The sequence below is a fragment of the Erythrolamprus reginae genome, chromosome 12 (assembly GCF_031021105.1).
Source record: "Erythrolamprus reginae isolate rEryReg1 chromosome 12, rEryReg1.hap1, whole genome shotgun sequence".
Classification (NCBI taxonomy): domain Eukaryota; kingdom Metazoa; phylum Chordata; class Lepidosauria; order Squamata; family Dipsadidae; genus Erythrolamprus; species Erythrolamprus reginae.
In genome coordinates this window covers 31,225,316-31,251,790 of record NC_091961.1, presented here as the reverse complement: position 1 = coordinate 31,251,790, position 26,475 = coordinate 31,225,316, and the positions used below count along the sequence as shown (strand labels likewise).

At 43.0% G+C, this 26,475-nt stretch overlaps 1 protein-coding gene and 1 long non-coding RNA gene across 4 annotated transcripts in view; one reads left to right on the top strand and one right to left on the bottom strand.

Annotated features, from left to right (window-relative positions):
• Positions 1 to 26,475, bottom strand: part of NECTIN1 (nectin cell adhesion molecule 1) — a 207,571-nt gene that overhangs the window by 144,042 nt on the left and 37,054 nt on the right. The window lies entirely within an intron of this gene.
• LOC139174716 (uncharacterized) lies at positions 5,595 to 18,669 on the top strand. The gene is made up of 3 exons (XR_011560415.1): positions 5,595 to 5,663; positions 8,260 to 8,327; positions 18,620 to 18,669. It is a non-coding gene; the product is annotated as an uncharacterized lncRNA (long non-coding RNA).

Genomic DNA, 26,475 nt, shown 5'->3' with positions numbered 1-26,475 from the left:
CTATCATCTATCCATCCATCCATCCATCTTTCATCTTTCTTTCTGCTTCCTTCCTTCCTTCCTTCCTTCCTTCCTTCCTTCCTTCCTTCCTTCTTTCCTTCCTTCCTAGCTACATCCATATATATCATGTCTATATCATCTGTCTATCTCTCTCGTTCTCTATCATCTATCTATCCATCCATCCATCCATCCATCTATCTTTCATCTTTCTTTCTCCTTCCTTCCTTCCTTCCTTCCCCTAACTACATCCATATATATCATCTGTCTATATCATCTATCTATCTCTCTTGTTCTCTATCATCTATCTATCTGTCTTTCATCTATCATCTTTCTTTCTCCTTCCTTCCTTCCTCCTTCCTTCCTCCCTCCCTCCCTCCTCCTTCCTTCCTTCCCTCCCTGTCCATTTTCCTCATAGGACTGACATATAGGCGCCAAGGTCTAATAAAAGAAGAAAGAAAAATACCAGTACTGAAAAAGGTAAAACATTTTCTCGTGTTTCACTGATCTTTAAAAAACAACAACCTAGTAACAAAACCTATGTTGCTTTTCACTACACAAAGATAACTATCTTTATGAGCAACCTGTCAGGAATTCTCCAACTCTCACCAAATTCCGAGGGCAACAGTCATGCCTGAAAAACTGCCAGAAACCTTTGCAATACTTAGCAAATTAATATTTCCTGTTGGATCCATAAACCGTATGGGTTAATAAATCCTGACCCTCCCCCTCCACATACACACTCCTTTTTTAAAAAAAAAAACCTCCAACAAGCCTCTTACACTAACTCCATCTAATTGCAAAGTCCGGTAAAGAGTGCCATTGGGATTATAATCAAAGCAAATAATGAAAAACCAAGGCAATGTTTGATTTAAAAATAAAAAAAGACTCCTCAGATGTCAAAGAACTGATAAAACAAGGGAATGAAGATCAAACTCGATCCGTGGCTATGAAAACTTGATTATTAATTTAGGGAGAGGGAATAGAAAAAGACAAGAAGGGATGAAAGGAGAGATTGCTAGACGGTGTCTCGGGGGGCTACCTGCAGCATCCCTGCTATTGGGGGGGGGGGTGAATTGGGGAAAATAACATCCATTCCTAGAGAGATTCACCTGTTCTTCTCAATTTATTTATTTTTAAATATCTACAGACCCCTCGCGTCCTGGACATAAATTGTTTCAACTCCTGTAAGGGTGATAAACCAGTGGAACAATTTGCCACAGGAGGTGGTGGGCTTGCCTTCACTGGAGGTCTTCAAACAGAGACTGGACAGTCAACTTTCTGGGATGGTTTAGTGAATCCTGCATTGAACAAGGGGTTGGACCCGATGACTCTGGAGGTCCCTTCCAACACTATGATTCTATGAGTCTATCCTCAAAACAATGCTATAGAGCACTGCACACCAAGACAACTAGACACAAGGTGTTTTTCCCCCCAAATGCCCTCACTCTGCTAAACAAATAATTCCCTGAACAATGTCAAACTATTTCCTAAGTCTCCCCTGCTATTGATCTTTTCAGCGTTCCCATAACCCATCTCCTCCCACAAATGACTGCATGACTGTAACTTAGTTGATTGTATCCTTATGATTTACATTGACTGGTTCCTAATATGATTGGATTGCTCATCTGTACCCTATGACATTCATTAAGTGGCCAATAAAGAATTCTATTCTATTCTATTCTATTCCATTGGATTTTCAACTTCCTATGTACATAAATACATAAATAAATAAAATTTAGCACACCGCAATACTTAGCACACAACAATATAGAGAACACAGCATAGAAACATAGAAGATTGATGGCAGAAAAAGACCTCATGATCCATCTAGTCTGACCTTCCTGTATTTTATCTTAGGATGGATCTATGTTTATCCCAGGCATGTTTAAATTCAGTTACTGTGAATTTACCAACCACATCTGCTGGAAGTTTGTTCCAAGCATCTACCACTCTTTCAGTCAAATAATATTTTCTCACCTCAGGCTGTGCCCCCTTGTTCTTTTGTTCACTTTCCTATTAAAAACACTTCCCTCCTGAACCTTATTGAACTCTTTAGCATATTTAAATCTTTCGATCTGTCCCCCTTTTCACTTCTGTCCTCCAGACTATACAGATGGAGTTCATGAAGTCTTTCCTGATCAGTTTGATGCTTAAGACCTTCCACCCTTTTTGTAGCTCAGCAACAGCAACCATTAGGAAGACTAACCACAATAGCTACTAACAACCAGTAGAGCAACACGTCTGACCCCCTTTATGACTAGTTGCAGCTCTAGCCCTTAAAGTAACATTATACTACCTCTCTTTACCGTACATTGTTGGCTTAACTGGTGAAACCAACCAGTCAAGTACATAGTACTGACAACCTTAAATTGTGTTCGGAGAGCAATTGGAAGCCAGCACAGCTCATGAAGTGTTGGACTTATGTCGGTGTACTAGACTTCAATTACTATGTTTACAAAATTTACAGCTACACCGCCTGAACTGATTTAACTGTTGTTTATAAAATCATAGATCACAATGTACTCCCTGTTAGCAACTACTTCACCTTAAACAGCAACAACACAAGAGCACGCAATAGATACAAACTAAATGTAAATCGCTCCAAACTAGACTACAGAAAATACGATTTCAGCAATAGAGTGGTCAACGCCTGGAATTCACTACCGGACTCTGTTGTTTCTTCCCCCAATCCCAAAATCTTCAACCTTACATTATCTACAATAGACCTCTCCCCTTTTCTAAGAGGGGGGTGCAATAAATGCACCTTTGTGCCTACCGTTCCTGTCCAAATGTCTTTTTTATCTTTCCTATCTTTACTTTATATACTTATATTATGTTAAACGTACTACAATACAATATCATATTTGTATGACTAACTAACTAACTAACTAACTAACTAACTAACTAACTCGCCCCGAGTCTGCCGAGAGGGGCGGCATTCAAATCAAATCAAATAAAAAATAAAAAAAAATAAAAAAAATAAAAAAATAAAAAAGTAAAATAAAATAAAAAAAATAAAAAAAAATAATAAAATAAATAAAATAAATAAAATAAATAAAATAAATAAAATAAATAAAATAAATAAAATAAATAAAATAAATAAAATAAATAAAATAAATAAAATAAATAAAATAAATAAAATAAATAAAATAAATAAAATAAATAAAATAAATAAAATAAATAAAATAAATAAAATAAATAAAATAAATAAAATAAATAAAATAAATAAAATAAATAAAATAAATAAAATAAAATAAATAAATAGAATAAATAGAATAAAAATAAAAAAATAAAATAAAAAAATAAAAAAAATAAAATAAATAAAGTGTACAAAAGTTCCCTCTTTTTCTTGTCGGGAAGATTCTGCTAAATCAGGAAGTTCCTCAACAAGCCCCTTGCCTTGGCTTCGAAAGTAAATCCTCTCTCTCTCCTATATATATTTTTTTTGTTTCCAGAAATTTTGACTGGAGTCGGGAAAGGCTGCGAGCAGGTTTCAACACATCCCCACCATTTCCAGGCCTGATGACTCACCTCTTTTCTCCCCTTCTCCCTCATCAAGACCGACAGCCAAATCACAACACCCACACAATCCAAACACCACCACCCCCTTCGCTCTCTCGCTACCCCCCCCCCTTCCATCAGCAGGGAGAAACCTTACCCAACCTGAAAACGAGATATCCTGCTACAACTTGCTCAGCCTCCAAGGGAGCCCTCGGTGCAAAGGTGGGGGGAATAGAGCCAAGGAATGCAACCCTTCGCTTGCGGTAGTGGATTGGGCCCTCTCCTTGGGTAAACAAGGAAGGGTTGGGTGTGCGAGGGGCACAGAGGTGGGAGGGTGCCTTAGCTTTCAAAAGAATGTGCCAGTTATGCATTGCCCTGAAATTTCAGTTCGGTTCTGCAACCCAACAATTAGCATCTGCATTTAGACTTATATACCACTTCACGGGGCTGTCCACCCCTCTCTAAGTGGTTTACAGAGAGTAAGCCTATTGCCCCCAACAATCTGGGTCCTCATTTGACCCACCCCAGAAGGGTGGAAGGCTGAGTCAATCTGGAGCCTACTGAGATTCGATCTGCCAAACTGCTGGCAGCTGGGGATCAGCAGAAGTAGCTTGTAGCACTGCACTCTAACCACTGCACCACTGAGTGCAAACGACTGACATAGACTTCAGAGGATAATCAGAATTGCAATTGCTGCCAATCTGCCTTCCATTGAGGTCAAAAAGATGGCTGTGAAAATATTGACTGACCCCTCACATCCTGGACATAAAACTGTTTCAACTCCTACCTTCAAAACGCCGTTACACAGCACTGCACACCAAGACAACTAGACACAAGAACAGTTTCTTCCCAAATGCCATCACTCTGCTAAACAAATAATTCCCTCAACACTGTCTAGCTACTCGCTAAGGCTGCGTAACTATTACTATTAGTCTTCTCATCGTTCCTATTACCATCTCCTCCCACTTATGATTGTATGACAGTAACTTGTTGCTTGTATTCGATTGATTGATTGATTGATTGATTGCTTTCTTTCTTTCTTTCTTTCTTTCTTTCTTTCTTTCTTTCTTTCTTTCTTTCTTTCTTTCTTTCTTTCTTTCTTGGATTTGTATGCCGCCCCTCTCCGGAGACTCAGGGTGGCTAACAGCAATAACAAGACAGCGTACAATAATAATCTAATACTAAAAACGATTAAAAACCCATTAATATAAAAACCAAACAGACACACAGACATACCATGCATAAAATTGTAAAGGCCTAGGGGGAAAGAGTATCTCAGTTTCCCCATGCCTGGTGGCAGAGGTGGGTTTTAAGTAGCTTACGAAAGGCAAGGAGGGTGGGGGCAATTCTAATCTCTGGGGGGAGTTGGTTCCAGAGGACCGGGGCCACCACAGAGAAGGCTCTTCCCCTGGGTCCCGCCAAGCGGCATTGTTTAGTTGACGGGACCCGGAGAAGGCCCACGCTGTGGGACCTAACTGGCCGCTGGGATTCGTGCAGCAGAAGGGAGTCCCTGAGATAATCTGGTCCGCTGCCATGAAGGGCTTTATAGGTCATAACATAGAAACATAGAAGAATGACGGCAGAAAAAGACTTGCAAGGTAAGAGCTGGGAAGATCATTAGCACCTAGTTAGGGCTGGGGGGGAAAAGCTTTGAAAAAAGCTCCAGACTATAAGATGCACCTGAATTTTCAGCCTCTTTTAGGGGGGTAAAGGTGCATGTTATACTCCGAAAAATACGGTAATTAATTCCCTGTGTTGGCCTGCGAAAATGGCAAACCCCACCTCCATTCTCTTTTAGGAGAAAACTGAGAGCGATCCAAATGAGCTTCAGTATGCAGGACTCCAAGGGAGGAAAGGCTGAGTTAACTAAATGAAAATCGCCCAATCAATATTCCGGATCCAAACAAAACATTTTGACATTTCTAAAGGAGGCCTTTTGTTCCCCCAACTGTTGATTTGGTCGCTTCGTCAAATGTTTGCATTCCGGGAGTCTCCACTGGCAGAGAACATCTGAGGGCTGATGGACGCCTTGCCTCCTTCCCCCGTCAGTTCCAAGCACCGTCAGAATGTCAATTGCATTTGCAACCGACAAAAACGGAGGCAGCCTGCGCTGCCTTTCAGCGGAGTTTGGGTGCACACGTCAACAAGTTTGCCTTGCAGAGGTGGGTTTTTAGCAGGTTGCGACCCGTCCTGGAGAGCAGAAATGTTGAGTCGTTTGGAGAATTCGGCAACGAAAAGTTTGAGTAATTTGGAGAACTGATAGCGAAAATTTTGATTAGTTCAGAGAACCAGCAGTGGAAATTTGCCCAGGTTCGCCTGGTGCACCAGTTGCAGCCCTATTTGGACCGGGACTCACTGCTCACAGTCACTCATGCCCTCATCCCCTCGAGGTTCGACTATTGTAATGCTCTCTACATGGGGCTACCTTTGAAAAGTGTTCGGAAACTTCAGATCGTGCAGAATGCAGCTGCGAGAGCAATCATGGGCTTCCCCAGGTATGCCATGTTACACCAACACTCCGCAGTCTGCATTGGTTGCTGATCAATTTCCGGTCGCAATTCAAAGTGTTGGTTATGACCTATAAAGCCCTTCATGGCATCGGACCAGAATATCTCCGAGACCGCCTTCTGCCGCACGAATCCCAGCGACCAGTTAGGTCCCACAGAGTGGGCCTTCTCTGAGTCCCGTCAACTAAACAATGTCGTTTGGCGGGACCTAGGGGAAGAGCCTTCTCTGTGGCAGCCCCGGCCCTCTGGAACCAACTCCCCCCAGAGATTAGAATAGCCCCCACCCTCCTTGCCTTTCGTAAGCTCCTTAAAACCCACCTCTGCCGTCAGGCATGGGGGAACTGAGATATTCTTTCCCCCTAGGCTTCTACAATTTATGCATGGTATGTTTGTATGTATGTTTGGTTTTATAATAAGGGTTTTTAGTTGTTTTAGTATTGGATTGTTACATGCTGTTTTTTATCACTGTTGTTAGCCGCCCCGAGTCCACGGAGAGGGGCAGCATACAAATCCAATAAATAAATAAAATAAATAAATAAACTGGCAGTGGAAATTTTAAGTAGTTCGGAGAACTGGTAGTGGAAATTTTGAGTAGTTCGGAGAACTGGTAGCAGAAATTTTGAGTAGTTTGGAGAACTGGTAGCAGAAATTTTGAGCAGCCTGGAGAATTGGAAACGGAAAATCTGGGATAGTTTGGAGAATGGGTAACGGAAATTTTGAGTAATTTGGAAAACTTATTGCAGAAATTTTGAGCAGCCCAGTGGAAATTATAAGTAGTTCGGAGAACCGGTAGCGGGAATTTTGAGTAGCTTGGAGAACTGGTAATTGCCATATCTGAGTGGCCCTGCCCCCATCTATTCTCTGCCTCCCGAGTACCAGCTGATAGGAAAGTAATGGGTATTTTGCAATTTCCTTCCCCTGGAGCGAGGCAGGGATGTAAGTTGGTTCTGGGACTCAAATCGGCTACATACGCCCCGAGGCTAAAGATCATAATTTGGTCTTTAGCAACCTGCTCGTCTTTATGATCAGTTGCAGGGTTCTGTGGTCATTTTTGTTGGTTTGTTTTTCAGCAAAATACAGCCCAGGGAATAATTAGGGAGAAAGAGATGGAAGTGTAAAGAGATGAAGAAAAACAGACTGATGGGCAGGTGCAAAATACGATATTGATTTTTGGCTGATTGGGAAAATGTATAATGGTGTATGCTACTGATGAATTTTAAGGTATATGTATTGATACACACACAAACACACACACACAGTCAAACTATTTACTAAGTCTGCAATGCTAGTACTAATTTTTTCTCATCATTCCTATCCCCCATCTCCTCCCACTTATGACTGTATTACTGTAACCTGTTGCTTGTATCCTTAAGATTTTTATTAATATTGATTGTTTCCTGATTGCTTATTTGACCCCTGTGACAATCATTAAGTGTTGAAACTCATGATTCTTGACAAATGTCTCTTTTTCTTTTATGTACACTGAGAGCATCTGCACCAAAGACAAATTCCTTGTGTGTCCAATCACACAAGGAATTCTATTCTATTCTATCACACAAGGAATTCTATTCTATTCTATTCTACTATATTCCATTCCTTTCCTTTCCATTCCATTCCATTCCATTTGGAAATGTGGAGAAAAAAAGAAAAAATATTATTAAAAAAGGTACACCACCTGTCCACAGCTTTGTAGATTAGGAGCCATCATCAAACAGCAACAAGATTCATGCCCTGGACCCCCTAGAACAGGGGTAGGGAACGTTGGCTCTTCTGTGACTTGTGGACTTCAACTCCCAGAATTCCTGAGCTAGCATGATTGGCTCAGGAATTCTGGGAGTTGAAGTCCACAAGTCATAGAAGAGCCAACGTTCCCTACCCCTGCCCTAGAATGCTGAATATATTTTTCAGAAATAGAGGAGAAGGAAAAAGACACTAAGGTTTAACTTTAACCCCTGGTGCAGTTGTGGTCTCCAGGGAGCTCAAAGGAAGCACTAGGACCAATACACAAAAGATTCCTGAGTCCAGAAGAGTGGAGAATACATCATTAAAAAGAAAAAGAGAGAAACTCAGAGTAACTCCATCTTAATTATGCTAAGTGTAAGTTGGTCTGGAGAATTGCTTTGGCAGGGTGTCAAGACTCATGCCAAGTCCTTCAAAGCTGGCCAACTTGAGAAAGAAGAACGACTTGCCTTTCTGGAACGGCTCTTGGTTGTTATTAAGTCTAATGCAGGGTGTTTCTCAACCTTGACAGATCGGAGATGGGTGGACTTCAACTCCCAGAATTCCCCAGCAAGGGAGGTTGAGAAAGCCTGGTCCAAGGTAAAATACAATCTTGAAAGCCTACAAAACCCATTCACTGGATCAAAGTGCCGTATTCTTCGGAGTATAAGATGCACCTTTTGCCCCCACCCGAAAAGAGGCTGAAAATTTGGGACCATCTTATATTCCAGGGGTCTTCAAACTTGACAACTTTAAAACTTGGGGACTTCAACTCCCAGAATTCTCCAGCCAGCAGAGCAGAAGGGAGAATTATGGGAGTTGAAGTCCACAAGTCTTAAAGATGCCAAGTTTGAGGACCTCTGTTATATTCCAAATGTACACGGTAGCTTTTTCCGAAGCTTTTTTACCCCTAACAAGGTGCTAATGATCTTCCCAGCTTGCAGGATTATTTTTCATTGCTACTCCGAAGAAGCTTTTTTCCAGCTCTAAGTCTTTGCAGGCTTGTTTTCATTGCTACTGTCTCCGAATATTTTTTTCCAGCGCTAACGAGGTGCTAACGATCTTCCCGGCTTGCAGGACTTTTTCATTGCTGCTCCGAAGAAGTTTTTTTCCAGCCCTAACTCTTTGCAGGCTTGTTTTCATTGCTACTCCCTCCGAAGATTTTTTTTTCCAGCTCTAACCATGGGATAAAATAATAAAACAAAACTGTAACCAGTCATGAGCTCGAGCAGGGAGGGGAATCTCTTTCCCCCCAGCAATGTTATTCTAGCCGCTACTGAAATTGGGAAAGCGAGCGCATGACCGAGGGCCTTGCCCATCAGCGGCAGACTGGGTTGGGAGCTCCAGCCTCAATGCCACTGCCCACCAATACCAAGAAACTACAAAGGAGTATACAGTGGTACCTCATCTTACGAACGCCTCTTCTAACGAACTTTTCAAGATACGAACCGGGTGTTTAAGATTTTTTTGCCTCTTCTTCCGAACTATTTTCACCTTACGAACCCAAGCAGCTGCTGCTGGGATGAAGGGGTTTCTTTTTTTCCCTTTTTTGAAGAAAGAAAAGGGAGGGGCTGCTTGGAGTAGGAAACATTTTGCAGAGAACAACGTGTGTGCAAAGGAACTGAAAGGGTGTCTTTTTAAGAAAGAAAAGGGAGGAGGGAGGGGCAGCTTGGGGGAGGAAAATTTAGCAGAGAACAATGTGCTTGCAAAGGAACTGAAAGGGTGTCTTTTTAAGAAAGAAAAGGGAGGAGGGAGGGGCAGCTTGGGGGAGGAAAATTTTGCAGAGAACAATGTGCTTGCAAAGGAACTGAAAGGGTGTCTTTTTAAGAAAGAAAAGGGAGGAGGGAGGGGCAGCTTGGGGGAGGAAAATTTTGCAGAGAACAATGTGCTTGCAAAGGAACTGAAAGGGTGTCTTTTGAAGAAAGAAAAGGGAGGGGCGCCCCCCTTGCCTTTCTTCCTTCCCACCCACCCTTTAGCCTAGCCTTGCTTCTTCCACCCGCCCCCTTTAGCTGCTCCTCCCTGCCCTCTGTTCGCCTCCCTTCTAAAGTTTGGGATTTTCCTGAAGGATTTGCACGCATTATTTGCTTTTACATTGATTCCTATGGGAAACATTGCTTCATCTTACGAACTTTTCACCTTTACGAACCTCCTCCTGGAACTAATTAAGTTCGTATGATGAGGTACCACTGTATTCCTTACGAATCCAGAGGAGAAAAGTGAGGAATTTCTGAGACGGAACCAGCAATCAGGTTGAGGTGTGTTCACCACATCCTGTTATGCTGAGGACCGAGTCAAAACTGGGAGTCCAGTGGGTGGATGACAACCCAGTGCACAGCAGCAGTAAAAAAAAAAGCAAATTCCATGCTTGGCATGATTAGGAAGGGAATCGAAAATAGGTCAGCAAGTGTTGTATTGCCTCTGTACAATTCGATGGTGAGACCACGTTTTGGAGTCCTGTGTACAGTTCTGGTCACCGCACTTCAAGAAGGATATGACAAAACTGGAAAAGATGCAAAAAAGGGCAACAAGAATGATCAAAGGAATGGAGCCCCTCCCTTATGAAACCAGGTAGCAACGCTTTGGTCCCTTCAGCCTCGAAGGACGGCGTTTAAGGGGGGACTTGATTGAAGTGTATTAAATCATGCATGGGATAGAAAAGGCGGATAGAGGAAAATTCTTTCCTCTACCCACCTTTTCTATCCCATGCATGATTTTCTCTATCGCACAATACTAGGACGAGGGGGCCCTCCCTAAAGCTCACAGGAAAGAAAGTGAGGACCAATCAAGGGAAATATTTCTTCACTTGGTCGATGGAATTCCCTTCCAGAAGAGGTTGTGGCAGCTGTCAGCCTTGATCACTTCAAGGCAGGATTAGACAGATTCATGAATGCCAAGAGTATCGGTGGTTATTGAAACGGATGTCCATGAGCCGCCTCTAAGTTGGTTGAGGCAGGCAGGGGTCCCTTGGGTACCATTTGTTGGGGGTCAAGGAAAAGGGAAGGTGTTGCCTTCTCATTCCTGCTCAAGATCCCCATGGACAATTGGTGGGCCACTGTGTGACACAGGATGCTGGACTCAATGGGCTTTGGCCTGATTCAACAGGGCTCTTCTTAGGTTCTTATGGATCCTGTTTTAAATAACAGACTTGGTCCTCTTTGCTGATGGGTAAGAACACACATCCTGACTGCTGGCTCCTCCTACGGTGGAGAACCTCTCTCTCCTGGATTCATAGATCTTTTCTGTTAATGGTTCTGCTTCCTTGTCTGCATTCCCAGTATCTACTGACCATTCCACCAAAGCCACAGACGACACCGAGTTAGGAAGAACCTTCTAGCAGATGTTCCAACGCACCTAGTTTCCCAGTATTTCAACCAACCACCTCAATGGTGTCCTGGCAAGAACAGGTAAACCCAAGTCATCTCCAAACCCTGGGAAAGGAGGCTGGCACATCCTACACCTGCCTCCCGATAACATCAGAATATATAGTTATTTTGGGATGGTAGCGAATGAGTAACCTTGTCTAAATCTTGATCTGACTCATGGTACGCCTTGGCTGCCCATCGCTGCGCAGAGAGAAAGAACAACAGCTCCGTGTAGGAAATTTAATATTTCAGTCCAGGATGATCTGCTTCAGTACACAATGTTAAAAAATAAACTCCAAGGGATTGGGGCGGGGGGAGGGGGGAAACAACTAGGAATTCCACAGATGTTCGAAATGGGAACCTTTCCACCAGATTTTTGTGGTTGATGAAACAAGCAATACAAGCAAGCTTCCCTTTGACTAATCTAGACTTTCACCTCTTTTGCGGAAGTTGCATTGGCTTCCGATTTGCTGGCTTCAGTCTTTGATATCTCAAGACCTAAAATGGTCCCCTAACATCAAAAAACGTCACCAGAAAAGCACAACAAAGAATGTTCTTTCTGCACCAACTCAGGAAGCTCAAACTGCCCAAGGAGCTGCTGAGACAGTTCTACAGAGGAATCATTGAGTCCGTCATCTGCACCTCTGTAACTGTCTGGTTTGGTTCCGCAACCTAACAAGACCGACACAGATTTCAGAGGAGAATCAGAACTGCAGAAAAAACAATGGCTGCCAACCTGCCTTCCATTGAGGACCTGTATACTGCACGACTCAAAAAGAGGGCAGTGAAAATATTGACTGACCCCTCGCATCCTGGACCCAAATAGTTTCAACTCCTGCCCTCAAATCACGCCATAGAGTACTGCACACCTAGAACAACTAGACAAAATAACAGTTTTTTCCCCAAATGCCACCGTTCAGTCAATTGCAAAAGGCAGCTTGGCTTGGAAGAGTTGATATCCCGCAATACCTTTAAGACCGCCAAACAATGACATCTGCCCATCCCAGATTCTTTGAGTCTTTTCTAAGAATCTGGGATGGGCAGATGTCATTGTTTGGCGGTCTTATAACAACAACAACAATAACAACTACTACTACAACAAGAACAACAGGGTTGAAAGGGACCTGGAGGTCTTCTATTCCAACCCCCTGCTTAGGCAGGAAACCCTACACCCCTTCAGACAAATGGTTATCCAACCTCTTCTTAAAAACCTCCAGTGTTGGAGCATTTACAACTTCTGGAGGCAAGCTGTTCCACTGATCAACCGTTCTGACTGTCAGGAAATTTCTCCTTAGTTCTAAATTACTTCTCTCCGTGTTTAGTTTCCACCCACTGCTTCTTCTACCCTCAGGTGCTTTGAAGAATAGGTTGACTCCTTTGTGGCAACCTCTAAAGATATTGGAAGACTGCTATCATGTCTCCCCTGGTCCTACTTTTCATTAAACTAGCCATGCCCAGTTCTTGCAACCGTTCTTCACATATTTAAGCCTCCAGTCCCCTAATCATCTTTGTCGCTCTTCTCTGCACATTTTCTAGAGTCTCAACATCCTTTTTGCATCGTGGCGACCAAAACTGAATGCAGGATTCCAAGTGTGGCCTTACCAAGGCCTAGTGGAATTAACCCTTCACGTGATCTTGATTCTATCCCTCTGTTGATGCAGCCTAGAACTGTGTTGGCTTTTTTGGCAGCTGCTGCACACGGCTGGCTCCTATTTAAATGGTTGTGCACTAGGAATAATAATCCTTACATCCACTCTTACCTTCATACTTGAGGAAACATGCCCACAGCTAAACTTTAATTTTTGAACGCACTTTTTGAAACTACCGATTGATATCATTGAACAAGGAGCTTCAAACCATACAAGGAGCTTCTACAACAACCAAAGTTTATCACTACCTATCATCTCTCCAAGTTGGGTGAGATAAAGATCTATCTACATAAAAGCTGATCCACCTGTACTTTTATTAAACAAGAATATTAACCCAGGCTGGATTGTTGGCAGTCCCCAAATCTGTTGGGAACCGGCGAAGAGACGCTGATGGCTCTTGTTTACTCCTTCCATAACCTCTTTCCACATATCCTACTTCAAGTATCAACAAGCTGACGGAGAAACGTGCCTGGAACAGACCAAACCAAAGCGATCAACAACAAGGAGGGCGAGATGCCATGGTGTCAATCCCAGTTCTTGAAGGAAAACATAAAAACAAAATTCCAGCCGACGTTGATTGACATCTGTCACAATCTCCCACAATGTAGAGGAGAAGAAGGCGGGGGCAAAATGACCTCCCGTGGACAAAGTCAACACAGGTTGCTGCAATTTTTTAGGAGGATGTGCAGTATTTTTTTTTAAATTACTGCAGAGTCAAAATACCCAAAACCTCCCAAGGAGGGAAGAAAATTCCATATCCAGAGCTGTCCTTGTTGTCGTGATATTTTTCTTGTTCTGCTATCATATTTTCTCAGAATATAAGATGCACCGGTGGAGTATAAGACACACCTTAGTTTTGGTGGAGAAAAATAGGGGGGGAAATCTACCTACCAGGTGTTCATCTGAATAGCATCCTTAGTCAACTTTAGCACATTATTTTATCCCCTGCTTAAGGCTGGAAAAAAACGTCTTCAGAAGGACTAGCAATGAAAGCAAGCCTGCAAAGATTTAGGGCTAAAAAAACTTCTTCAGGAGTAGCAATGAGAACAAGCCTGCAAAGACTTAGGGCTGAAAAAAACTTCTTCAGGAGTAGCAATGAGAACAAGCCTGCAAAGACTTAGGGCTGAAAAAAACTTCTTCAGGAGTAGCAATGAGAACAAGCCTGCAAAGACTTAGGGCTGAAAAAAACTTTTTCAGGAGTAGCAATGAGAACAAGCCTGCAAAGTTTTAGGGCTGAAAAAAACTTTTTCAGGAGTAGCAATGAGAACAAGCCTGCAAAGACTTAGGGCTAAAAAAACTTCTTCAGGAGTAGCAATGAGAACAAGCCTGCAAAGACTTAGGGCTGAAAAAAACTTCTTCAGGAGTAGCAATGAGAACAAGCCTGCAAAGACTTAGGGCTGAAAAAAACTTTTTCAGGAGTAGCAATGAGAACAAGCCTGCAAAGATTTAGGGCTGAAAAAAACTTTTTCAGGAGTAGCAATGAGAACAAGCCTGCAAAGACTTAGGGCTGAAAAAAACTTTTTCAGGAGTAGCAATGAGAACAAGCCTGCAAAGTTTTAGGGCTGAAAAAAACTCTCTTTTCTCTCTCTCCTTTCTTTTTATCTCTCTTCTCTCTTCTCACTCTTTCTCTGTCTCTGTGTCTCTGTCTCTCTTTCTCTTTCTCTCTCTCTTTCTCCATTCTCTTTATCTTTTCCTCTTTTCTCGCTCTCTTCTTTCCCTCTTTTCCTTCTCTCTTCTCTTTTTTCTTCTCTCTCTTCTCTCTCTCTTTCCCTCTTTTTTCTCTCTTCTTTCTCTTTTCTTTTTCTTTGTCTCATCTTTTTCTTTCTCTCTTTCTCCATTCTTTCTCTTTTCCTCTTTTCTCGCTCTCTTCTTTCCCTTTTCTTTCTCTCTTCTCTTTCTTCTTCTCTCTTTTCTCTCTCTCTTTCCTTCTTTTTTCTCTCTCTTCTTTCTCTCTCTTTTCTTTTTCTTTCTCTCGTCTTTTTCTCCTCTCTCTCTCCATTCTCTGAATTTCCCAAAGACCAAACGGAGCATCTATTAATTCATGCGTCCCCCTTTCAAAGCTTTTAGGCCTCAGGTTACATAAGATCCGACTTCTATAAATTGGTGGTTATGAAAAATTGTCGACATGCTGCTTTTATCGTTGTGTGCACAACAGAAATATTTACATTACACGTAGAAAGCTGTGCGTTTATGTTAACTGCCTTGAAACCTGCCTTAATGCAAAAAGAAAAAGGAAAAATCAGGTCACACATGGCTTTCCAGAAGGGAACAGTTACGTAAGTCACCCTGCTGGATTCTGAATGAAATATATAATTTAATTTTAGATGCAGGCAAGAATGGATCCTCAGCTTAAAAGATATACACAGCTGGAATTTAAGCAAAGGAGGGCTTGCTAAAATCCAGTGGTTTCTGCCAATAATTAGTACGGGTTATCCCCTCCTCTCTCTATTTCTTTCTTTCTCTCTCTCTCTTTCTCTCTTGCTCTCTCTTTCTTTGTTGCTCTCTCTTTCTCTTTCTCTCTCTCTTTCTCTCTCTTCCTGTTTCTATCTCTCTCTTTCTCTTTCTCTCTTTCTTTCTCTCTCTTTCTCTCTTTGTCTCTCTTCCTCTTTTTCTCTATCTCTCTTTCTCTCTTTTTCTTTCTCTCTTTCCTTCTATCTCTTTTTTCTCTTTCTTTCTTCCTCTCTTTCTCTCTCTTTTTCTCTCTCTCTCTTTCTCTCTCTTCCTCTATCTCTCTCTTTTTCTCTCTTTCTCTCTCTCTTTCTCTCTTTTTCTTTCTCTTTCTCTCTCTTCCTCTTTCTATCTCTCTTTCTCTCTCTTTTTCTTTCTCTCTCTTTCCTTCTATCTCTTTCTTTCTCTTTCTTTCTTGCTCTCTCTTTCTCTTTCTCTCTCTCTTTCTCTCTCTTCCTGTTTCTATCTCTCTCTCTTTCTTTCTCTCTCTTTCTCTCTCTTCCTCTTTTTCTCTATCTCTCTTTCTCTCTTTTTTTTCTTTCTCTCTTTCCTTCTATCTCTTTTTTTCTCTTTCTTTCTTCCTCTCTCTCTTTCTCTCTCTTTCTTTCTCTCTTTCTCTCTCTTCCTCTATCTCTCTCTTTTTCTTTCTTTCTCTCTCTTTCTCTCTCTTTCTCTCTCTTCCTCTTTCTATCTCTCTTTCTCTCTCTTTTTCTTTCTCTCTCTCTTTCCTTCTATCTCTTTCTTTCTCTTTCTTTCTTCCTCTCTCTCTCTTTCCATCAATCTCTCTTAATCGCTCCTTCCCTTTCAATCTCTCTCCCTTTTTCTCTCCTTCTTTCTAATTTCTTAGAAATGCTGCTTCCACACACACCCCTTAATAGCTGCAAAGCTGCTCTTTAAACAAGGATAGAAAACAAATATTTGAAGGAGGCAAGGGAGCTGCCGATGACCCCTCCTCTCCAGGATCCATAAAATAGACATCGTGGGAGTGAATGTTGTGGCAGTAAAACATCAACCCAACCGTTAGCAATCTTCCCAGGTAACCAGTTCCATCGGAGAGGACTTCGACCTCCCCAGAATTCTCCAGATGTTGGTGCTCAGAGTTCTCCTGAAGAGTTCGCACCCAACTGCCCTTAACTGGATGATGAGGAGGGGGCACCTCACAGAAGCCCACTCAACAAACATGAACGGTCTTCTCTTGTGGGTTGAGGACCAGAGTGGACTTGAGTGACACTCCTAGATGGGGTTCATCTGAACTTGGAGGCTACTATAGTCACAAACAAAGAGTTTCTCTGCAAAGATCATGGCTATCTTAGTGGTGCAGTAGTTAGAGTGCAGTACTGCAGGCCATTTCTGCTGATTGCCAGCTGCCTGTAATTTGGTAGTTTGAATCTCACCAGGCTCAAGTTCAGACTCAGCCTGCCGTCCTTCACAAGGGGGGTAAAGTCTTAAGTCTACGTGCTATTGCTTCATATCTACAGACTGTAGGTAGTTCGATCCTGACCAGCTCAAGGTTGACTCAGCCTTCCAAGGTCAGTAAAATGAGGACCCAGATTGGTTGGGGGCAGGAGGCTGACTCTGTAAAATGGCTTAGAGAGGGCCGTGAAGCGGTATACAAACCTAAGTGCTACTGCGATCTCCAAATGCCAAGCGGTGCGACCATTCAAACTGTTGAGCTGCACAACTCAACAACATGATTCACTCCAGCCTGCAATCACGTGACCCTGAGCTGCATTGGCAGGCTCAGCTTAGCAATAGCATTTAGACTTATATACCGCTTCTTAGTGCTTTTACAGCCCTCTCTAAGCGGTTTACAGAATCAACCTCTTGCCCCCAACAATCTGGGTCATTTGACCCACCTCGGAAGATGGAAGACTGAGTCAACTTGGGGCCAGTGGTGAGATTTGAACTGCTGAACTACAGCTGGCAATTCAGCTGAAGTGGCCTGCAGTGCTGCACTCTAACCACTGCACCACCCCGGCTCATAGTTTCAGGGTTCCTGTATCTCCCAGACTAGATGGACCATGAGGTCTTTTTCTGCCGTCAATCTTCTGTGTTTCTACATTTCTATACAAACACCAGGAAAACCAACCGGTTCTGGAACAGAACCAGAACAACCCAGGACATTCGTTCATCGATTCAAAACGGATCCGGCTACTTGGAGTCCATCTTTCTCTTTAGGCAAAGGGAAAAGGAGAAGAAGTTCACTTCGTTTTTTGCTGACCCTCCATAACGTGAAAGGAAATGTCTTTTGCTCAGCGTGAGCTCCCTAACAGGGTTAGCAAACTCCGCCTGACTCGTCCCCGAAAGATTTCCATGGGACCTGAAATTCTGCAGAAAATGCACAAAACTTGGAAGCCGGCATCGTTTCTTTCGAAATAAGCTTCACAGTGGAATTAAAGCCCACTTATCCGGGATTAAAGGCCACTGAACCTAGGGGAGGATTACTACTTCCAAGGGAAGAGTGCAGGAGAATTGTCTGATTTTGGATTAATTTGCCGCACAATCTTCCTCTGACAAAGATGCCATTGAAATTATTGGAACCTTCCGCTAAGGAAGACGTCAGATTTTGCTTCAATACAACACCAGGCAGTCCTTTGATCTGGTGAAGGTCTTGTACTGTCCTAATTACAGTGGTACCTCTACTTACGAACTTAATTCGTACCGGGACCAGGTTCTTAAGTAGAAATGTTTGTAAGAAGATGCAATTTTTCCCATGGAAATCAATGCAAAAGCAAATAATGTGTGCGATTGGGGAAACCACAGGGAGGATGGAGGCCCTGTTTCCTCCCAGGAGATTCCTAGAGAGGTCCCACGGAGGCTTCTCCGGGCCTTTTCCAGCTGTTTCCTCCCAGGAGATTCCTAGAGAGGCCCCATGGAGGCTTCCCCCTGTCTTTTCCGGCCCAGTTTCCTGCAGGAGATTCCTAGAGAGGCCCCACGGAGGCTTCTCCCTGCCTTTTCCAGTTACAGTTTCAGAGGCTCGGGTGTGTAAGTGGAAAATGGTTCTTGAGAAGAGGCAAAAAAATCTTGATCACTTAGGGCAAAAGCTTCCCCCCCTTTACTTACCTCTTTGAAATGTTGGTGCATCTTATACACCAGTACATCTTATAGTCTGAAAAATAACGGTACTTCTTGTTGCATGCGACTTTCTTTTTATGATGCGTTAGCGGGTCTCAGCCCAACACAGGGATTATCTTTGTATCTTTGGACACACAACTTGGCCCCTGTGTAGCTTTCCCCCCAACAACCCAAGCGCACTGACACCACGACCCAGCCAGATGGAAGCCCGGCTGAGCGGCATAAACCTATATCAGCCTTCAAAAGTGCCACATTTTAATGTTTGCCAAATGGCGATGGCTCCATTTGCTCCTGGGGATTGTTGTTTATTAATCTCCTGGCTCTTTTCTTTCATTCCCCCCCTTTTTTTTTTCTGCAGCAGAAAGATGCATCTGACAATCACCTCTTTGGGGAGAGAAAAGATGGGGCGGAAGAACCAAGCAGCTGTCAAGATGTGGCAAGGAGCATAATAAAATCCAAAAGTGAAAAAATAAAAAAATTAAATTTGCAATGCTAATTCCTTTAATGTTCCAGTTTGCAACAATGTCGGGCAATGTGGAGAACAAAGGATCTTTCGGTTAAAAATTCTCAAGACGGGAAGGAGGAAGAGGAGCCACCAACCAAGACCTACTCAAGTTTCCCCAGATGCTTTATTAACTTTATTACTCGGCATTACAGTGGTACCTCTTCTTACGTACTTAATTCGTTCCGTGACCATGTTCTTAAGTAGAAAAGTTTGTAAGAAGAAGCAATTTTTCCCATAGGAATCAATGTAAAAGGAAATAATGTGTGTGATTGGGGAAACCAGAGGGAGGGTAGAGGCCTTGTTTCCTCCCAGGAGATTCCTAGAGAGGCCCCACAGAGGCTTCTCCCTGCCTTTTCCAGCCCTGTTTCCTCCCAGGACATTCCTAGAGAGGCCCCACCGAGGCTTCTCCCTGCCTTTTCCAGCCCTGTTTCCTCCCAGGAGATTCCTAGAGAGGCTCCACGGAGGCTTCTCACCTTTTCCGGCCCTGTTTCCTCCCAGGAGATTTTTAGAGAGGCCCCACGGAGGCTTCTCCCCGCCTTTTCCAGCCCTGTTTCCTGCCAGGAGATTTCTAGAGAGGCCCCACGGAGGCTTCTCCCTTCCTTTTCTGGCCCTGTTTCCTCCCAGGAGATTCTTAAAGAGGTCCCACGGAGGCTTCTCCCCACCTTTTCCGTCCCTGTTTCCTCCCAGGAGATTCTTAGAGAGGCCCCATGGAGGCTTCTCCCCACCTTTTCCGGTTACAGTTTCGGAGGTTCAGGTTTGTAAGTGGAAAATGTTTTTTGAAAAGAGGCAAAAACATCTTGAACACCCAGTTCTTATCTAGAAAAGTTCGTAAGTAGAGGCGTTCTTAGGTAGAGGTGCCACTGTACATCTAGGCTGGGAAGTTAAAAGCAACAACAACAACAGCAGAGAAAACATCTCCAACTTTTCTCTTAATTACCCCACAAACTGTTTATCAGAAAGTCCTACAATTTGACTCAGTTTAAAGGTCCCTGTAGTAATTCGGTAATGGGTTTGTGTGTCATCACACCAACAAAAAAACCACCCCTTTGACCCAGTTTGGAAAGCACCCATCTACTGGGGAAAAAACCCACCGTTGTGCAGTTATTGTATACATATTTCTTCCTTGCAGCAACCCCATCCAGAACTATTGAAAGTTGAGTGGGTGGCACACGCGTTTAAATAATAATAATTATAATGATGACAAATAAGCATTGCATTACATCCCCTATTAAAAGAGTCATTGGTGGGGCTAAACCTCGTTAACAAAGTACTAGAATGTGCAGAATTGACTAAAATGTCATTGGAACTACAAGACAAAGATGACACGGAATTATATATATATAATTATATATATACTGTATATTAATTGGATTTATATAACGTTTTAGTTTAGAAATGTTCAACTTCTTTTATCTTTTGTATCTATTTTATTGTGTTTTATCATTGTTGTAAGCCGCCATGAGCCCTTTGGGATTGGGCGGCATAAAAGGCAAATACATCAATCAATCAATCAATCAATCAAAATAATAATAATATAACCTGGGACAGAAGGTACCATGGCATCATGCTCTGGATTGGCTCATTCAAAAAACCCGCACACACCAAAAACTGTAATAATGATACTGTATAAGATAAACCAATGCGATAAAATGAACAATTGCCTACGAGCGGATACATATAATCTTACAAGGTTTTCAGCTTTACAGTTTGAAATGAATAAATGAATCGTTGTTCAGTTGATATGAAATAATAAATTAACGAATAAATGAAAGTAAATACTACTTGAAGATAATATAAACATATTACTCTTAATAAAAGTGAATAAGTTACCAAGCATGTCGATGTCAATGATAGTTATATATTTACATAGGATATTTACAGTCCGTTATTGATAGGTTGAAGAAATCAAAGGTCAACAGGGTTGACTTTTATGTTGAATGTTTTCTATACAATTATTCATACATCTCTCTCTTTCTCTCTCAGAGGCTTCCCCACGCCTTTTCCTGCCCTGTTTCCTCCCAGGAGATTCCTAGAGAGGCCCCATGGAGGCTTCTCCCTGCCTTTTCTGACCCCATTTCCTCCCAGGAGATTCCTAGAGAGGCCCCACGGAGGCTTCTCCCTGCCTTTTCCTGCCCTGTTTCCTCCCAGGAGATTCCTAGAGAGGCCCCACGGAGGCTTCTCCCTGCCTTTTCTGACCCCATTTCCTCCCAGGAGATTCCTAGAGAGGCCCCACGGAGGCTTCTCCCTGCCTTTTCTGACCCCATTTCCTCCCAGGAGATTCCTAGAGAGGCCCCACGGAGGCTTCTCCCTGCCTTTTCTGACCCCATTTCCTCCCAGGAGATTCCAAGAGAGGCCCCACGGAGGCTTCTCCCTGCCTTTTCTGACCCCATTTCCTCCCAGGAGATTCCTAGAGAGGCCCCACGGAGGCTTCTCCCTGCCTTTTCTGACCCCATTTCCTCCCAGGAGATTCCTAGAGAGGCCCCACGGAAGGTTTTTCCTCGCCTTTTCCAGCCCTGTTTCCTCCCAGGAGATTCCTAGAGAGGCTCCATGGAGGCTTCTCCCCGCCTTTTCCGACCCTGTTTCCTCCCAGGAGATTCCTAGAGAGGCCCCACGGAGGCTTCTCCCCACCTTTTCCGGTTACAGTTTTGGAGGCTGGGGTTTGTAAGTGGAAAATGGTTCTTGAGAAGAGGCAAAAAATATCTTGGAACACCCGGTTCTTATCTAGAAAAGTTCATAAGTAGAGACGTTCTTAAGTAGAGGTACCACTGTACATTGTTTACCAACAAAACGACCATCTATCTGGCCTGTCTCGGGTCCGTGGGAAGGCCTCTATAGGGGGATTAAAAAGGCCAAATCCAGCCTGAACATCTGGCTGACCGTGTGACGGACGCGATCATAATAATTCCCCGATTTAGTTCGCTTATTAAAAAAAAGGGCCGCTTTTGCAAAATGCTGACCCACCAAGCACACTGGAAAGGTCAAGCCGAGATAGAGGGCTTTGGACTGGATTTGATGGAGGGATTCCGCTATTCCGAGCCTGCAGCCTGACAAAGAGGATAATTACGGTAAATGGAAAGGGAATAATCCTCTCCATTCTGGAGGAATGGATCCAGGATATGAATGGGTTATCTATTTTTATTTTTATTTTTTTTAAATCTATGTTTCAGAAAGGAGCGGATGGAGCCAAATGCTTCTACATAATCTAGATTTAATGATAAGCTTAAGGGCGGAATTAATTTTATATCACTATCAATAGTTATTATATGCATCTTCTCACTCTTTTTTTTCTTTTTTCCTGGTTAATTTGGTCTTTTTTTCTCTCATGTTAAAGTTAGCATAAGCGTCATTATATATCTGGATTTCCCCCCCCCCCCTGAAAGATGCTGCAGTATTTTCCATTTCAGCACAATGGATAGATACATAAACAGATGCATTACATGATCAGAGAGAGAGAGAGAGAAACGTTGTGGACCAAAATTTAGAATTTCACAACTGCAAGAAAAGTAGATGCATTTCAAGCTGTTTTCCAAGGTACCTGAAAGGCCAGACAAGGAACAATGGGTGGAAATTGATCAAGGAGAGATTCAACCTGGAAATAAGAATTATTTCTGATAGTGAGAACCATCCACCGATGGAACAGAAGTTGCCTTCAGAAGTTCTGGATTGCCATCGGTCAGAAATGGTCTAGGGCAGAGGTCTTCAAAGTTGGCAAGTTTAAGACTTGTGGACTTCAACTCTCAGAGTTCTCCAGCCAACCTTGCCGACATTGAAGACCTCTGGTCTAGGGTATCCTACTTGGGTGGAAGGTTGGACTAGATGACCCACAAGGTCCCTTCCAACTCTGTTAATCTGTAACATCTGCTGTTGGGAAGATGCATCACATGAATGGATGGATGGATGGATGGATGGATGGATGGATGGATGGATGGATGGATGGATAGATAGATAGATAGATAGATAGATAGATGATAGAAAAAAAGAGAGAGAGAGAGAGAGATGACTTTACCCCCGTCCAGCTTTCAATCAATGACAACGCTGAAGACCAAAATTCTAGGGTTTTGTGTGCTCTTGTCCTAAAGTTATCTCTTCCTTGGCTATTTCAATAATGTTAAACACATCCGTCTCTTTGGCATCCAGAAAGAGAAGAGGAGAAGATTACTGTCGACAGCCACAGATGGGAGTCTTCCCAGGTCTGTCTGTGACAAATCCGGAGAGGGAGGGCAGAACGTGGGTGGCCAGATGTCCAAGGAATTCTACAGCAAATTCAGGAAAGATCTCCTCTTTGGGGAAATGTCAGCAAGGAAGTCAACCTGAATTGAGGGTGGGTAGCAGTCCTATGGAGTAAAGATGTTTGAGAGTGACATAGGAGAAGGTTTGATATGGAAGATTTTTCCTATTTGCCAATGACTCTAGGGTTGATACTCCTGGAGGTGTCTGTAATATGGCAAATGATTTAGCTTTACTAGATAAGTGGTCAAAGCAATGGAAACTGCAGTTTAATGTTTCCAAATGTAAAATAATGCACTTGGGGAAAAGGAATCCTCAATCTGAATATTGTATTGGTAGTTCTGTGTTAGCAAGGGAAAGGGGCTGCATGATCCTCTCTCTCTCTCTCCCTTTCTCCTCCCTCTCTCTCTCTTTCTTCCCCTTCTCTCTCTTCTTTCCCTCTCTCCTCCCTCTCTCCTCCTTCTCTCTTCCCTCTCTCCTCCTTCTCTCCCTCCTTTTCCCTCTCCTCCCTCCCTCTCTTTTCCTCTTTCCTCGCTCCTTCTCTTTCCCTCTCCTCTCTCTCTCTCCTCCTTCTCTCTCTCTATTTCCTCCCTCTCTTTTTCCCTGTCTCCTCCCTCTCTCTCTCTCCCTCCTTCTCTCTTTCTTTCCCTCTCCTCCCTCCCTCTCTCTCTGACCCCTCTCTCCCTCTTTCTTTCTCTCTTTCTTTCCCCCCTCTCTCTCCCTCCTCCTTTCTCTCTTCCCAATCACGAAGCCACTTGACAAGCGTCCTTGTCCTTAGAACGGAAGGTTTTAAAAATAGCCGGCTGTCTTTTGGCCGGTCCAGTGGACAATCTGGATTCCGATTGTCCTGCAGGCTTCTAGTGTCCCAGTTCCACTTTAATAGATGGCCCAGCACTCGAAGGCTTCTTTTGTCTCACAGCTACTCAGTACCGCAACAATGCGGGTGCATGCAGGCAAGGGGAAATGTTTTGAAGGCAGGCAAGGCAAAAGAAATGAGTTGTGGGAAGGAAAGAGGAGGAGGAAGAAGTAGAAGAAGAGGAGGAGGAGGAAGAAGTAGAAGAACTGGAGGAAGAAGTAGAAGAAGAGGAGGAGGAGGAAGAAGTAGAAGAAGAGGAGGAGGAGGAAGAAGTAGAAGAAGAGGAGGGGGAGGAAGAAGTAGAAGAAGAGGAGGAGGAGGAAGAAGTAGAAGAAGAGGAGGAGGAGGAAGTAGTAGAAGAAGAGGAGGAGGAAGAAGTAGAAGAAGAGGAGGAGGAGGAGAAGGAGGAGGAAGAGGAGGACGAGGAGGAGGAAGTAGAAGGAGGACGAGGAGGAAGAGGAGGAGGAGGAAGTAGAAGGAGGACGAGGAAGAGGAGGAGGAGGACGAAGAAGTAGAAGAAGAAGAAGAGGAGGAGGAGGAGGAGGCGTTCCATCCACAGAGCCAGTTTCAGGAATCTTATAAAATATTTATTGGTCATCCAGGACCAGAAAGGGGGGGAAAAACAGTCAATTTTCATTGATGCAAGTGTGATTCGTCACTGGAGGAGCCTGTGTGTGTATATATGTGTGTGCGTATATGTGTGTTTAGGAAATGGGCACTCTATAGCAAGGACCTGAGGCAGGCAAAGGGTTAACCATATCTGCATTTTGTACCTAAGAGGGGGATGAGAAACAAAGGGAGAACGTTGGGACCATCTGCTCCAGCCAGATTAATTTTATTAATTTTATTAATTGGAAGAGTCTTTGCTTTTTCTTTTTCTTCTTTTTTGCTGCACTTACCTTTCTTTCCTTCCTTCCTTCCTTCCTTTCTTTCTTATCTCTTATTTTTCCTCCCTTTCTTCCTTGCTCATTCCCCCTCCCTCCCTCCCTTTCTTTCTTTTTCTATCTTTCTTCTTTTTTCTCATCTTATTTTCTAAACTTTCTATCTTTCCTTCCTTTCTTCCTTGCTCATTCTCTTCCTTCCTCTCTCTCTCCCTCCCTCTCTTTCTTTCTTTCTTTCCTTCTCTTTCTATCTTTCTTCTTTCTTTTTCTCATCTCTGATTTTCTCACCTTTCTATCTTTCCTTATTCCCTCTTCCTTCCTCCCTCCCTTTTTCCTTCCCTCCACTCTTCCTTCCTCTTCCTTTCCTCTGTTCTTTTCCTTTCCTCCATAAGTTCCTTTCTTTCTTTCTTTCTTTCTTTCTTCCCTCCTCTTCTCCCATCCTTTCCTTATTTTTTTCTCTTTCTATCTTTTTTCTTTCTTTTTCTCATCTCTTATATTCTCACCTTTCTATCTTTCTTTCCTTCCTTACTCATTCAATCTTCATTCCCCCACCCTTTATTTCCTTCCCTCCACTCTTCCTTCCTTTCTCTTCCTTTGCTGTTGCTTTCCTCCCCTCCCACTATTCCTTCCTTCCTTCCCTCCCTCCCTCCCCTTCCCTCCCCACCTTGCATTTTATATTAGTTTGGTGGGTTAGTTTCCCTGTTTCCTTGAAAATGTGTAATAATATTTATTTTTCCAGGGAAGAATAAAGACCACGAAGGAAGGGGGGGAGAACGATTTGCAGGCAAACAGCTGTTTTCTTTCCCTCGCTTTGGGCTCCCTTCCAGCTCCCCGCCCTCCCCACCTCAATCCGTGAACGCAGATGGCAAGTTTCTCGCCACGCAGAGATCAAATAACTCATCAGTCAAAGACAAGATATTATCCCCTATTACGATTCAACGCAGGCTCCAAACAAATACTCCGCTTCTCAGATTAAAAGCCAATTAACAAACTGCTTTTCGAGAGACACAGAGACCCAGTCGGGGCCACTCCCATTTAAGCCCTAACGCTCTCTCTCCCTCCATCCCCCCGCTCTTTTCTCTCCCTTTTCTTTCTCTCCTTCTATCTCTTTTTTTCTTTCTCTCTCTTCTCTCTTTTTCTCTCTGTCTCTGTGTCTTTCTCTCTCTCTCTTTTCTCTTTCTCTCTGTTTCTCTATCCTTTCTCTTTCTCTCTTTTCTTTCTCTGTTCTCTTTCCCTTTCTCTCTTTTCTTTTTCTCTTTTCTCTTCTCTCTCCGTCTCTTTCTTTTTCCTTTCTCGTTCTCTCTTTCTCTTTCCCTCTTTTCTTCCTTCTTTCTCCTTCTTTTGTTTCTCTTTCTTTCCCTCTTTTCTTTCTCTCTATCTTTTCTCTTTCTCTCTGTTTCTCTATCCTTTCTCTTTCTTACTTTCTTTCATTCTTTTCTTTCTCTGTTCTCTTTCCCTCTTTCTCTCTTCTTTTTCTCTTTTCTCTTCTCTCTCTCTGTCTCTCTTTCTCTTTCCTTTCTCATTCTCTCTTTCTCTTTTCCTCTTTTCTTTCTTATCTTTCTCCTTTTGTTTCTCTTTCTTTTCCTCTTTCTTTCTCTCTCTCTTTTCTCTTTCTCTCTGTTTCTCTATCCTTTCTCTTTTTCTCTTCCTTTTCTTTCTCTGTTCTCTTTCCCTCTTTCTCTCTTTTCTTTTTCTCTTCACTCTCTCCCCGTCTCTCTTTCTCTTTCCCTTCTCATTCTCCCTTC